Source organism: Pinus tabuliformis, chromosome 7, assembly GCF_031772625.1.
Source record: "Pinus tabuliformis cultivar Carrire ecotype Pingquan chromosome 7, CPIR1, whole genome shotgun sequence".
NCBI lineage: Eukaryota > Viridiplantae > Streptophyta > Pinopsida > Pinales > Pinaceae > Pinus > Pinus tabuliformis.
In genome coordinates this window covers 940,702,419-940,718,809 of record NC_142293.1, presented here as the reverse complement: position 1 = coordinate 940,718,809, position 16,391 = coordinate 940,702,419, and the positions used below count along the sequence as shown (strand labels likewise).

At 37.7% G+C, this 16,391-nt stretch overlaps 1 protein-coding gene across 1 annotated transcript in view; it reads right to left on the bottom strand.

Moving 5' to 3' along the window:
- Window positions 1–16,391, bottom strand: part of LOC149250731 (NAD(P)-binding Rossmann-fold superfamily protein) — a 326,674-nt gene that overhangs the window by 36,163 nt on the left and 274,120 nt on the right. The gene's annotated exons all lie outside the window — the stretch shown is intronic.

The window sequence follows — 16,391 nt, the reverse complement described above, 5'->3', positions numbered from 1 at the left end:
CCCTAAATTTTCCCCTTGCAAATTTAGAGGGTTAAAGACCAACATATTTCATTATGCTAGAGGGTCAAAGACATATACAGATATAGGTTAGGGGTTAGTTTCTAGGGAGACTAGTTGCAAGATTGATTCAACGATAATTCAAACACATTTTTACATATATTGGAGAGAGTTGTTATTTTTAAAAGGTTCCCTACTTTGTAGCATGGTTTTAATACCCGATTGGGTTGAACTGATACTTGGTCAAACCGGTCAATTCATTAGTCTTGGATGTCGACCTGGCCAATGACCACAGTTTGCGGCAAGGGAGACCTCAGTTTAGTACCAAATAGGCCATGAATTGGCCAACTTGGTACCAAACCAGCATAAACTGGTATGAACTGACTGGTCCCATCATAACCTAGTTGGTTCATGAAATATACCAGCGTGTGAAGTTGCAAACCCACAAATGGCAGTTTTTATTGGTTGTGGGTGGTTTTCTTTCTGGAAAATAGGGGTTGTTTCCTCCAAAAACAACCCTTACAAGCCTATAAACCATACCTCCCAAACTGGCATAAACTGGTATGAACTGACCGGTCCCATCATAACCTGGTTGGTTCATGAAACAGATCCACGTGTGAAGCCGCAAACCCACAAATGGCACTTTTTATTGGTTGTGAGTGGTTTTTTCTGGAAACTAGGAAAGGCTATAAACCATACCTCTCCTCTCAGTTGCTTCACACATCTCATTTGGAGTTTTTGTGAGCTTCAATGTGAGCTTGGAGAGTGTTAAGTTTTTGCATGAGTAGTTTAACAACAAAGAGTTTGGGTTGTGTTTGTCATCTTGGGGTTGATGCTTTGGAATTGCCTAGTGGAGTTGGCATATTTAGCAGGAGACTTATGCAGTTGGTTTTAATTTCCAAGTAAGGCTTTTCACTTGAAAAAATCAATATTTCATTGTTTTCCATGTATTTAATTTTTTTTTGGTTCTTTCAAGTTGCAATTTTCAGTTCTCAAGTTTCAAACTTCAGCATGTTTCTAGGCTAAATCTAATCCATTTTTTTTCCAGATTTATCTTAGGTTTTCTATTTTACTTAGCTGCATTTTTTTAAATTTGCAGATTTATTTCCTTTACAAATGTCAAACATTTCATCAATCACCATGCCCCCAAAGCCAAACATACTACATGGGTTCATTATGATATGATTAATGGCAAAATGATCTGCAAATATTGCCAAAAAATTGTGGGGAGGGGCCATTCATAGTTTGAAACAACACTTGGTTGGAAAAAGAGGCCAAGTAAAGCAATGTAAGGCACCAAATGAATCGATAGGGCCTATTAGGGCACAATTCCTTGAAAAGTTTGAGGATAAGGCTAGGGATAAGGCTATCTAAGACGAAATTGTGAGGAAGAGGGAGCTTGTAGAAGCCATGAGAGCAGGTGGGTATGAATATTTTGAGATTCAAGACTCCTCTTCTATCCCTTCCACCAATGTCAATGACTCCTTCAGTTATGTTTCCCCTACTCTTGGGTCTTACATGTTGAAGAATCAAGGGCAATCAGGTGTAGTGTGATTCTTCTTGACTTGATAACAATTCGTGGAGTCTTTTTACTTTTCTTCTTAGCTTAATCTTCTTCTTATAATTAATGCATGTGTGTGTACTTCATTAAACTGCTACCAAAAACATAAGAACAAGAACACAAGATGTTGGCTCTCTTCTAGGGCCACAACCTCTCTTCTCTTGAGAGGAAAACCCTTTAGTAAGTTTCTCTTATTGAAGCTTCTTATTGATCAATACCAAACCCTAGACCCTTGACTAGAATGTCCTCCAAGTATAAGTAAAGTCCTCCCTCCTTTTTTCACTTCGTTGCCTGACGCTTCCTTCTTCCGGCACTTCGTTTCCCAACACTTTGTCCTCCTTCCAACTGATGTTTGATCTTGTTGCACTTGCTCTAGAAGAACTACCTTTGATGAGACCCTTTCCTTATGATGATCACTTTCTTCTCTTCACCAAGCAACGAACTTGTATGATTGTAATGGGAGGGTTGTTATGATAGCAGAGACAACCTCCTTACCTTCACACGCGTGACTGTTTTCCTTGTGATATTGACCTCTTCCTTCTTTGCTTGAGTGAGAGGCCTTATAGGCCTACTTAGATTGCCTAACCAACAAAGTTATGTCCCTGTGATGGTAGTGATGTAATGACCACAGGAAGAGGCTCTTTCCTTCGCACGTGCGACTGCAGCTTGTCCTTGAAACAATCCTATTGAGCTTGATTGTGTACCCTTCTTCTTCGTTGTATTTGGAGACCCATTTCTTCATCCTTTGTTACCCTTTACTTGCCTCCTTCGCTGATTTCAAAGAGAATACTTGACGTTTTAATGGAGTGGACAACCTCTATATATAGAGGATTGTCCCTCCTTTTAGGTTAGGATATTCCGACACATAGGAAATAGTTAAGTATAACTTGGTCTAGTGTAGAATTAGGCAAAGTGTGTTTCTTTACTTTGTACTTTTGTAACTTACAATCTGACAGTCACGATATGTTCTAGACATGAAGTGATGCAACGGTTCATTCTCTCCTCGGTATTACCGACACTTGATTCGTGGCTTAACACCTAATTGGTCCATGATCTCTATTTAAAGAGCATGGAGGGTCATTTGTAAGGTGACCGTTCATGAGAGAAGCTTATGTAAATTTTCTTTCTTTTACATTAATAAATTGCCTGAAGTGGCCGCATTGGCTCAGGCCGTGGACTGTTTCCCCCTTTGAGGGTTTTAACCACGTCAAGAATACTGGTGTACCGATCTGTGATCTATTTGTGAGTGGTGTCCCTTAGTGTTCTATCTAAGGAACTTACCCTACACAGTATCAGAGCTATTTGAGGGCCGCATCCATTCGTGATCCAAATCTGAAGGCGGTATAACTGCATCTGACTATCGTTTCCTAGATCTACTATTTCTGACTGCTTTCGGGCCGAGAAGACTGCTCTATTGTGTTAGGAGCATCTGTTCTAATGAGGAACCCCTTTCATTTCATGCGAAAAGGTTTTCGGTAGCCCTAGCTACATCATTTTTAAGATCTAGAAGTATACAGTCTTTATTTGTAGTTTTAGTTATTTATCTCTTTGTTTTTATTACCAGATCTATACCTTTCATTTCCGCGTATGCTCTTTGCCCTACGACTCTGTGCGATCTAGGCAAATCAGAAATAGAAAGGAAGGATTTTTCTCATGCGTATGTTCTTTTCCGCCACGCCTTAGTGTGATTTCAGAAAAACAGAAACATTGAGGAAAATATTTAGTTTCCGACGAAATCTAACTTTAAGCCATAAGGCTTGCTTTTGTTTGCATGTTCATTTTGGGTTATGTGGTTTTTTTTGTTTTGTAAGCAAAAAGGGGTTTTTCAAGTAAGCATGCACCCCAAAGCTTCAGTGAGTAAAAAAAAAAAAACCCTTCCTCTTTTCCAAAAATTATTAACCTTTTAAACTAGCTCACTTGGTCCAAAGTTACTTTATGAGAATAGAGGTTTTGGGTTCAAGTCTTTCTTTTTGTTGAGTTACTTTTTCAAAAAAGCACATGTAACTTATGATTTAAAATTACTTTATGTAAAAGTGTTCTCACCCATTATAAAAAGTGAGTCACTTATAATTCTAAAGTCACTTTATCTTTTATTTAAGTTACAATTTAGTGGGTAGCTCATAAAGTACCATTGTAAAATTGACTTTCACTTATTTATAAAAGTGGATCACATAGAGTAATCTTTTTTAAAAGTGACTAATTAGATTAAGTTTGGAAAGGGCAGGGGTGGTTTTAAAATATAATATTATCATTCACTTCCAAACATTCACGTACTTTGTCGGCATCTTCAACAACTTTTCTTCAAAAAGTCATAACTTCTTCATTCGGAAGCTGTTTTCAGAGCCATTTTTTTAATCGGCCTAATTTTTCGAGATTTTTCCATTGGAACACTTAGTTTCAACATCTACAGCTTCAGTTTCTGTTAAAATGGAAAGTCCGTGCCAAGTTATTTTAACAGCACCAACTACTTCCAATGGTTGTCCTACATTGTGGATTTACTTAGAAGTAAAAGTCTTTATAGAATAGCCTCAGGCCAAGAGTCTAAACCTAAAGATGAAGATAAGCAAGCCAAATGGGAAAATAAGCAAGATCAAGCACGTGGGTTGATAGGGATGTCTATTTCTCCAGACCTTAGATTCCATATCGCAAAACTTGATACCCCTGATGAAGCAATGAAACAACTCAATAAAGTTTTTTCGTTTAAAAATGAATTTAGAGCTCATCAACTCGAAAATGAGTTGCTTACGTTGGACTCCAATAATTTTTCTTCCATTGAAGATTTTTTGTCCAAATTCAAGACCCTTAGACTTCTCTTGGAAGGTATTAAGGTTAAGAAAGAAGATGGCAGCCTTATCTATTCCATTCTTACGAAGTTAGGACCAGCCTACTCTGTGTTTGTTTCCACCTTCCATTCTACTAGAGAAGCCTTTATTTCTCAAGGACAAGCCTACAAGTCCCCCTCTTTTGATGCCTTTTGTGATTCTTTAATAAGAGAACAAAAAAAACTCTTACATCTTGGTCTTCTTAATACTGGAAGCTCTTCTAGGAAAGCCTTAACATCCCAACGGCAACCAAATTCAAAGAATCCTAAGAAGTATCCTAAAAAGAATGATCCTAAACCAAACAAGGGTTATAAGCAATCTCAGTCTCAAAATGAAAAATCAATTCAACAAAATGATAAGGCAAATAAAAACAAAGGGAAGAAGACTGATAGACATTGCAACTTTTGTAATCAAGATGGCCACTTAGAATCCAAATGCTTTAAGAAGATAGAAGCCTTGGAAGTAGCAATGAAGAAGCATAACATCCATTTGGAGCACCCTTCAACTTCAACTTCAACTTCATCTTCAGGAATAACACTTTATGCATGTGGTTGTCAAGCATCTCGGTTTAGTTATGCACTAAATGTATCTACTTCTTCTCATTCTCATGAGTGGTTCATTGATTATGGAGCTTCTTATCACATGGCCAAAAACAAAGCCATGTTTTCTTCTTTAAATGATTGTAACACCAAAAATATATATGTTGGTGATGATAGATCTCTTAGTGTTGTAGGGATTGGAACTATTCATCTAGACAAGATGGAAAAGTTTGGACAAGATGGAAAAGTTGATAAACATAAAGCTCGTCTTGTTGCTAAGTGTTTTTCACAAGTTGAACGCATTGACTATACTAAAACCTTCTCCGCTGTTGCCAAAATGAACTCTATACGCCTTGTTATTTCCATTGTTGCCTCTTTCAAATGGGAAGTCCATCAAATGGATGTTAAATCCGCCCTCTTGCATGGGGACTTGCATGAAGAAATCTATATGGAACAACCTCATGGCTTTATACAAACAGACTCCAGCCTTGTATGTCAGCTGAAGAATCCCTTTATTGTCTCAAGCAAGCCCCTCGGGCTTGGTATGGCAACATGGATAACTTTATTTTAGATACTGGCTTTTCTAGGTGTCATTTTAACAATATTTTCTACAACAAGAAAGTGGGTAAGTCTCTTATCATTCTTGCTCTTTATGTTGATGATCTTATCCTTACTAGTAGTGATCCCAACCTTATAAACCATGTGAAGTATAACCTTAAAAAGAAGTTTGAAATGACGGACTTAGGACACTTGCATTATTTTTTTGGTCTTCAACTCTTGCAATCCAAAGAAGGTATTTCGCTTTCCCAGTTCAAGTATGCCTGTGATCTTCTACGCCACTTTCACATGGAACACTGTAACCCAGCCCCTTCTCCCTTTCAGTCTAGAGCCAAACTTTCAGTCACTTGTACTTCCCCTGAAGTTGATGCTACCTTATATCATCATCTTGTAGGAAAACTTTTGTATCTGACCCATACCCATCCTGGCCTTTCCTTTGTTGTTGGCCTTATTGCTTGGTTTATGCAAAACCCACATGAAAGTCATTGGAAAGCAGCGAAAAGAATACTTCGTTATGTTCGAGGTACAATTTAGTTTGGGATTCATTACAGTGTAGAAGCATCTCCTCTATTGGTTGGTTTCACTGATTCCTATTGGGCTGGTGACCGTGATGATCAGAAGTCTACTGCAAGTTATGTCTTCACTCTTGGTTCTGGACCTATTACATGGGCTTGCAAGAAACAAAGTGCCATTTCTCCTTCTTCAGCAGAAGCAGAGTATCATGGCACCGTAGAAGCTAGTAAGGAAGCCCTGTGGCTTCGTCGGATCCTGTCAGAGTTTGGCTTTCAGCAGCAGCATCCGACTACATTTCGGTGTGATAATCAAAGTGCCATTCTGTTGGGCATTGAATAAACCAACGCTCCCCGTGTGTTTCGTGACATGGACTAACCGCCTCTTGTGGATCCTTATCTCTGGTGATGCGATCGTTGACTAACACCTGCGTGTTTTGGTTTAACGACAATCGTGATTCCCAACAAGTGGTATCAGAGCGTAAGTCACGAGTTCGATACACACCCGGCTCGCATTGGGGGGGAGATTGTTGGGCATTAGATAAACCAATGCTCCCCATGTGTTTCGTGAAATGGGCTAACCGTCTCTCGTGGGTCCTTATCTCTGGCGATGCGATTATTAACTAACACTTGCAAGTTTTGGTCTAATGACAATCGTGATTTCCAACACATTCAACTATGCAAAGATCTAGTCCAACATTAGCGCAGCAAACACATTGAACTACGCATGCACTTCATTAGAAAGCTCATTCATGACCATGTTCTTGAAGTGCAATATTGTTCAATCGATGATCAAGTTACAGACATCTTTACAAAGGCTCTCACAGAGGCGAAGTTTACTAAACTTCGATTTATGGTTGGAGTTCAGGAAGTTGTCACTAAGGGGGGATAGGCTCTAATGCCTCCTTCCTTCTCCTATTGTCTCATATTTGTACATCCTTCAATCCTATCCAAAGTTGTTCTGAAGGGAGGATGTTAGGATATTTCGACACATAGGAAATAGTTAAGTATAACTTGGTCTAATGTAGATTTAGGTAAAGTGTGTTTCTTTACTTTGTACTTTTGTAACTTACAATCTGACGGTCACAATATGTTCTAGACATGAAGTGATCGACAGTTCATTATCTCCTCAATATTATCGACACTTGATTCGTGGCTTAACACTCGATTGGTCCATGATCTCTATTTAAAGAGCATGAAGGGTCATTTGTAAGGTGACCGTTCATGAGAGAAACTTATGTAAATTTTCTTTCTTTTACATTAATAAATTTCCTGAAGTGGCCACGTTGGCTCAGGCTGTGGACTGTTTCCCTCTTTGAGGGTTTTAACCACGTCAAGAATAATGGTGTACTGATCTGTGATCTGCTTGTGAGCGGTGTCCCTTGGTGTTCTATCTAAGGAACTTACCCTGTAAATTCCTACATTTAGGCTGACTTGATATTTATAATTCGGATTGCTTCTTTTGTAGGTGTCGTTGCATGGAGGAGACTTGTTGACTTTGCTTGGAGGTATTCTCTTGACTCTAATACATAAACATACATGGTGTAACATGCCCTTAAGGTCTTCATCATTTTCTTTTGACCATTTGACTCACTTATAGCACTTTAACATGTGCTAGACCTATTTCAATTAGCAAGAAACTCATTGACATATATTATAAAAATAATATTTCTTTTCTTGAATAAATACAAATATCAAAAGTACATTTATGAAGACCGAATCTGGTTACATTTCCTTCAACATTACAATCAAGGCCAACAATCTAGAAGTAAAAAGAGGTTGAACATCAAGATTTATTTCACAACTTTCCTCACAACCTCTTCTAATGCCACTTCCTCCTAACCAGTTCTAACTCAACATGCTTTGGATAGCCATTGCAAAAAGCAATGGAAAGAAGTTGCTTTTCAATACATTGCAAAATGGTGGTATGATGCAAATATCCCCTTTAATGCTACCCACTCACCTTATTACCAAGCTATCTTGACTCTGTTATATCTGCAGGAAAGGGCTTCAAAGACCCTAGTATACATGACTTGAGGGGAAGTCTTTTGGAAAAGAGATGTTGTCCATTGAAGGATATTTGACTGAGTATAGAGAGTCATGAACCATAACACGTTGTTCCATCATGTTGAATGGAATGATGAAAAGAACTGCACTATCATTAATTTCCTTGCTTGTTTCCCTCAAGGAGCTATGTTTTTTAAATCAATTGATGCATCTGATATGGTGAAGGATGCAAACATTCTATTTGAGCTTTTGGATGAGATGATTACGACAATGGGGGAGTAGAATGTTGTGCATATAATCATTAATAATGCCTCAAAGTATGTTCTTGCTAGAAAGATGCTAGAGTCCAAATATGGGACCCTATTTTGGACCCCATGTGTTGCACTTGCATAGAATTAATGCTTGAGGACATAGGCAAAGTGGAGTGGGTAAAGAACAATGTAGAGAATGCCAAGTATACCACAAAGTATATCTACAACCACTCATGGGTATTGTGCCTGTTGACCATTGAAGTACACTTGAAAACTTTAAGACTCCACGCCCAAGTAAATGTCAAAGGATTCTTGTACCTGCAGAGGTCAGACATCATCAAAACTTTTAGGCTCTTTCTTCTCCTTCTTCTTCTTCTCTATTGTACTCAAATTCCGCAAGCTCTGCGGGGATGTTGTAAAGTGATGTTAACATGATGAAATAGAGTCATGTAACAGGTCTAGGTAGCTTAAGACTTTGTTATCAAGTGAGTTCACTCTAGGGAGTTTTTTTACTTGGTCATTTATTGGTACTTCTCAGCACTTAATAATTAATTTAGTTTTTTTCCTAGATATAACCCCAAAGTTGGAGTGTGGGTTGATAGCAAGGCCTTAAGTGAGTCCTAGTGTCTACAGTCAATGTATATTACCATGCTAGATCACTCATAAAGTTTTGCGGAATTTAATTATGTCTAGGGATCGATTTTTAAATTTTTAAAATTTCCTGCGGGACGAGAATTTTAATAAACTGTTTATGTAAATTGTAATAAGTGATTTCTAGAGAAGTTGTAGGGGGGATGAGTGGTCAAAATTGGACCTCTCCTCCTCAACCTTCTACTAAGACACACTTTGAAGGGTAAAAAATAAGTTATAAACCCTCAAAAACCAGTTTCCCTAAGATTAGGGGAAAATGTGGCAATAACAGTCATAAATTAAATAAATGAGAGAAAATAAAGATTCTCTCCAAGTCAAAGATACTCAAAAATGAGGGGGAAATTCACCAAGAATTCAAGTCAAGTTCTAGAATGATGTGGACTCCACCTAAGCCAAGAAAAGAGGAGCACATGTGCAAATCGAACTTCTAGAGGAGGGACCACGAGTTCCAAGAGACAAATCCCACGAATTGTGGAAGATAGCTCAAGTTCCAAGAATGAGTCACAAGTTTGGTTGAAGTTTTGTTGAGTTCATATGAGATGAGGTGGATAGTGGTATCCTACCACTCCACTTCATTACACACTTGCCCCGCTTCCTCTATCATAAGATCCTCATCAAGGATTGTGTGGGCCTTTTCGAAGATTCAAGCTACCACTTGGAGGATTCGATTTGCACGACTTTGGATTTGGGATTGTCACCATTCTCTCATTGGGATTTGCTCCCATAGTTCTATTTATATGAGCCTTTGGCTCTCATTATGTAGTCTCGATGCGAGCTCCTCTGCTTGCAAAAGCTTTGCTCTTCTATATTCTTAATACAATAAAGACTTTGGTGTTACATTTGAGGTGTTGTTCTTCTTGAGCATGGTAATATCTTGATTATTGTTTCAATTCTTCTACTTATGTTGTTATCCTATTATTTCCATTATGTTTCTAAAGTTATGTTAATGTAGAGTTAGCTTAAATTGGCATGAAGTTTATAGATTTGCTCTAGATATAGAACTCTTTAGTTGATTTTCCTCTATAAAACTCTAAAATTTTCTTTATCATTGTATGTTGCTAAACCCATATGGATCTAATAAGTTTGTGTAAAGTTGTGTAGAAGGCATATATTTGGATCATACTTCAAGTGTAAAGGAACGTTCTCCAAGGAATCATTCCACTCTCGAGAATGTTCATGGAATTTCCCACATTTGTCTAATGTCAAAGTCTCATCAGTCGAAATTGTTTTGCAGGGATCCTAGCCTTGGCTTGTAGTCAAGTCACATTCATTTAAATCATTTACTTCAAACTATTGTGCTTACAATTGTTCCATTTTTCTATTAGGATCATGAGGATGGCTAGACAAGGAGGAGAGTTCCACTCGCATCCCTTGGTCTAGCCCTTTGTAGACTAGTTGTAAACATTCACCTCCTTTCTCCTATGTATTTTCCATTAACATTTGGAGTTTATTTTGCAAATTAGTTTTGAGTCTTGTGCTAACTCTTTTTGAGGCAGGATTGAGAAGGAGACTTGAAACAACTAACTTCTTTCTTGCAAGACCTTCAACGAGGGATCGAGGTCAAATTGACTAGGCCGAGAGAATTTGAGGGGCAGATCTTTTGCCTAGGTCGAGAGCTCTAGAGGCAACATTATTCCTTTGACAAGGTCTTGGACTCTAAGACAGAACACCAATATGCAAATGTAGTTGTGTAGATTTATAAGTAAGTAAATAAGTGTATTATTGAATAAAATCTAAATGGTGATACAATGGCCTTCATGACGGTTGCTGATAAAAGCATTGACTGGTGATGAAGGAGTTGGGTCATGTCTTTTGACCATAAACCCTTTCATAAATATTAATGATTAAATTAACTAAATAAATAAATAAATAAATATTTATTTAATATTTTTATTATTATATATACTATTTATTTTATTATTTGTTTATGAATTAATTATTCATAACATTTCCAACCCCTTTACAAATGTTTTGTCCTCAAAGCATAATAAGAAGGGTTTTATCTAGTTGAACACGCTGCTATGGAATGGCATCTATTTTCTTTGACTTCTTTGTGTCTTCTGAGTTGGTGACATTCTCATATGAATTTACAGCTACCTTGAAGTTGGGTGCATTAAAACCATGTAATTTATAGTGTCGTCCTTGCCAACTAAACTCCATGAACTGTTCCCATAGTTGTAGCTACCTTGAAGTTGGCCAACTGTGCTTGTGCTACTATGTTTATCCTCCTTCTCCATGCAAGGAGTTTCGATGACCCAACCAACCTATAGATCTCCTTGCAAAACGAAGTCATTTTACCAAATATGATTATAGAATGAAAGATACTTGACAAGTGAAGATGAAATCTTCAGCTTGATCACTTTTATGGTGGTTGAAGAAGATGTATTAGTGCTCCTTTTAGATTATCTTCTTCCAAATGAAAACACTTTCTTCAATAAAGGAGATTGGTCCTTTTATGATGTCAATGCCTTTAAATCTAGCTTCCTTTGTTGATGGTGATTGATGAGGAGGTTTTGATGCTTCCTCGGATGATCTTCTTCAAGGATAAGGAGGGGGTCCCTGCATGAATGAGAGGGAACTTGCCTTATAGCTTTTAAAGATGATGACAATGCCTTCTAGCCTTCAAGATACTTCGACTCCTTCAGTGGTGAATGAGTGTAGATCAGAAATGCTTCTAGGGTTTCAACTTTCTCTAAGATGATGTGATCTTAGTCCTTGAAGTCCTTCTCTTGGATGTCTATTCTTTGGGCTACCTTGCATTGTAGATCTCTTCGACTTGATGAGGGTCATTGTCATCTTTTAATGATGACTTAGAGGATCCAAAACTTTTGCTGGTGTAGACCGCTTCTTCGATCTAGGATTTGATTCTTTAATGTAGATCTTGAACTTTCACTTTGATACCTTTCGACTTGCTTTGATTCCCTTCCTAAAAACTCGATCCTTGAGTGTCTCTATGATTGCATGCCCTTTTCTTGACTTTGACACCTTAGCTCTGATAACATGTTGAGAAATTTAGAGCATTAGCATTAGGGTGATTTCTCTTCTATTAGTGATTGTTTGTGGATGCTTTTTACTTCTTTAGATTAGGATCTTCTTCTTGTTAGATTATTAGTGTATTTATTCATCAAACAGTAACCAATGCATGAACATAAATAAACAAGAGACACAACAAGTAGGATATAAGCTAGGGCCAAAACCTCTCACTCTTTGAGAGGAAAACCCGCACAAATTCTTCTTATAGAGATTCCAATTGACGAATACCAAGACCAAGACCCCTAACCTAGTAGCCACTCCAAGACCAAGACACACATTCTCTAGTCAATCCTCTTCTTGACATCTCCTCCACTGAGATCTTCATTATTGCCTTGATACCGAGATCTTCATCACTACCTTGACAACATTGTTTCCTTTGCCGAGCCCACATCACTAAGATGATACCTCATCACAATAACAGCATCAACAAACGGTGGTTCCAACAAACTGTTATGTCACCAACACTGTGTCTCTGCACTTGTTGTGACACCTAGAGAGACTCTTCACTGTAGTATCTCGTTGTCCCTTCATCTTCATAAATTTACCCGAACTTCTTAATATGTCTTGATGCCACTATGAACTGATCTCCTTGATGTCACTGTGATTTGCACATAAGAGGGATCCAAATTCCCTACCCAATCTCCATTATGTGCCTTAGACTGAGCTCCTTTTCTCACATCCAAACTCTGTAATCACTCTCTGAAATCTCATAGATATCTGAAGTCTTGTATTGTACTAATGCAAAGAGCCTAGCCTCATATATATAGAAATTTGTCCATATAATTTAGCCGACATGAACATTCAAATGGGTGTGTCTCCTTGATGTGAACCGACTGAGTTCATTCATACATCTTGAAGCTGACATAGGAAGAGGAGGATTGTGCTTGTCTTTGGAGGGTTATTTTACTAGAATACATTTGACATATCTTTATACATGACATTGACTCTTTGACAAATCCTAAGGCTCTCAATGGGAGCCATCTAAAATAAACCTCTTGCTCATGAAACCCATGAAGGCATTATAAAAATAATTTTATTTACTTCTTTTCATCATTTACAAAGATCATAATTACATGTCATTATGAAGATCGAACCTAGTTACATTTTACAACATTATGAGCCCTTTAAGCTTCAAGGTTTTAGGGCGTACTCCCCTTGTCATGTTTGTTGGTAGAGTAGTAGGCTTAATGTTCTTTCATCTTGGGGACTAATTTCTCTGCTTCTGAAGGTGTGGTGGAACATATTTTGCAGTGACTTGTTGTTTTTGACCTTTTGAAGAATTGCTTTCTTCATCTTGATTTTGTTGGACACATGAGATTGCAGCTAATGATGGTTCCTCAAGATCTGAATCTTCATTATGTGTGACAACAATTTCTTCATCAAGTTCTTGTACTTCAACTTGCTTTCCATCTACTATTTTATAGTAACGTAACGACGTATCTTCACATTTATGTCCTCGAGCCTAACTTTCTCCACACTTGGGACAATTATTTTTATTTTTCATCATTTTCTATGACTCATTACTTGAAGTGTCCAACTCTTTCTCAACTTCATAAGTATACAATTTCTTGTTAAGGCATTTGTGTCTTGATGTCCATTTGTCTCCACAATACCTACATTTGTTTGATTATTTTTCCTAAGTATTGTTGTTTGTCTTCGTCCTCCTTGAATGATGACATTTTGAATTTATGTTTTTATTCAATAAGTTTTGTTGCATGTCTAGCTTCTTCAATAGTTTGAGGTTTGTACAATTTCAATTTTGCACGACTATACTATTTAAGTTCACTTTTATACATTTCAAGCAGTTGTTCATTAGTAAATCCTCTTTGTCTTTTAGCCAATACTTCCCATTCGTGGGTGTATTCGCTTACAAACCCTTTCTGCTTGAGACAAATTTTTTGTAGACATCATCTTCTTCTTCATCGTAGAATCTTTTTACCAATGCATCCACGAAGGTCTTCAAATGAAAAGAACGAGCATCACATTTACGAGACCACCATAGAAACCAATCATATGCCTCTGCTTCCAAATTGTTGGATGCGGTCATGATTTTCTCTCATTCACTTATTGGCAGGTTTCGATTAAAAAAAGGCTTCTATTTTATTAACCCAGACAATAGCACCTCCATGATATTTACCATCGTACTTGGGTAGTTCCTTATTAATTCGTTGATAGTCTTTATTTGGAAATTTTGTATAATACTAGCTACCTGAGAAGTGTATTTGCGGCATTTGCGCGATATCATGATTTGGGGGATCCTCGCTATCAGTAGTTTTGGGGCTTTGTATTGGCTCTTGGGTGTTCAAGGGATTAACAAAAAATGAATTCACCCTTTCTATTAACCGATCCACCCTCTCTTCTTGTTCCTTAACATTACGTGTTGATTCTTGCTTGTCTTCATCACTTAATCTCAAAAAGGCTTGCCTTTGATAATAAAATTTTTCTTGGTTTTGCGTTCCATGCAACATTTTCTTGATGTTGTCTATTTTTTTATATTGCTTGCTAATTCCTCTTGGGTTTTGATTATCTTATTTTGTCCTTCTCCTAACTCTACTTGCTTCTTCTCAACATTGTCGAGGCAATGTCGTACGGTGTACCTTATCGAGTTCTTCTTGTTGAGAAATCCAGGGCATCAATAGATAGGTGATTTCTCTAGTTATGATAATTGTTTGTGATAGTCTTTTTACTTCTTGATTATGATATTCTCTTCTTGAGTTATTATTGTGTTCTTTTCATCAAGACAATTACCAATTCATGAACAATAAAGAGACAAGAGGCACAATATATAAGCTATCAGAGAGGGCCAACACCTCTCACTCTTTGAGAGGAAAATCCAAACAAATTCTTCTTATAGAACCTTCAATTGACGAATACCAAAACCATGACAAAGACCCTTGACACTAAATCCCTTCCAAGACCAAGTCACAAGTCTCCTCTTCACCCTTAGATCAACGCTGCTCTTCCTCTTCCTCTTCTCGGCTTCCTTCAGAATTTTGGCCTCTTCTTGTATGTCTGCAATACCTTTTCTTGACAACAAAAACCCTAGATCAGTTTTTCTTCTCGAATAGTCTCCTCAAGAGGGAGACACTTTTCTCTTTCTTACTCGGTTTCCTTGAGCGAAGTTTTCCACCCAAACAAGATCACTTTTAGGTGACTGCAATCTTCGATCTTTCCTTGCCAACTTCGAACCTGCAACCTTCGCACGTGTGAGGGTAAACTAGCCCAAAAGCAGTCCCCAATGTTGACACTATCCTTCGTTGTCCTTCCGTCGTCCTTCGCTGACTTTTGGGCTTCTTCTAAGATGATTTTCGTACTTGATATTAGCGACTTGCTTCACCGAATTGATATCCTCCAAATGAAGCTAAGAACTGCTATATATATTCGTTTGTCCATGACAGTTAGGCCGACATGATCCCCTGGAGTAGGCCGACTTCATCTTCTAGATTTATCCTTTCATTGTAGGCCGACTTGAGAGAGGACTAGTGACAAGGTCTTGGAGGGTGAATTACAAAAACAAATGTGACTCTATACAATGTGTAACATGCCTTCATTACGTGACAATGACTCTTTAGACTTTATGACTAGATGACCAAATCCCTAAGGGCTCACAATGGTAGCCTTAACTAAAAACAAAATCTCTTTCTCATGAAGCCCATGATGCAAGCATTACAATAATTTTATTTTTCTTCTTTACATCTTTTACATAAAATCACAATTACATGTCATTATGAAGACCGAAACTAGTTACACTTTTCAACACTTGTCGATATTTTTTTGAATTGACGTCCTCATTATTATTATTCCCCATTTTCAATTTGTTTTTCTTCTTAGCTGAACCATTTTTTAATTAATTAATTATATAATAAATTATATAATTTCTAAATATATATATATATTGAATTATATAAACATATATAATTTAATTTAATTTATGTAAGCCTTACGGTTAATAACCTAAGGTTACCTCAAAAGAACAACGAAACCAAAAGAACAACATGACGTTTGACAGAGAACACGACAATCGCGACAAACAAACTAGCCCTATTAGACGGTGGTTGGGACAGACCGACGGTTAGGATGATTGGCGGGTCATTGAGGCACGTCGGTGAGGCAGCATTGGCAAAGAGAAACGACGGGGGTCAAGGTGGATCGACGACGCAAGTGGACAAGACAAAAAAACATCAAAAAACAACAGACACTGTACAGGGTACACAGCAGAATGGAGCAAGGGCGAGATGTGGACACAGTCGGCAAGCAGAGCAAGTACGGTAGAAGGTTATCGAAACTTAGATGCGGCGTGTTGGCAACGAAGAAGATTACAATGAGCAGAACGACAATGTATTGGCGGATGTGGTGGATCGAGAAGACAGGAATGTAGCACTGATGAGATCGATCAACAACGACAAAGTGGGAGAGCGAGTGGTGGAAATTTGGAGAAATAGTGAGGTGAGGTTGAATAGAAA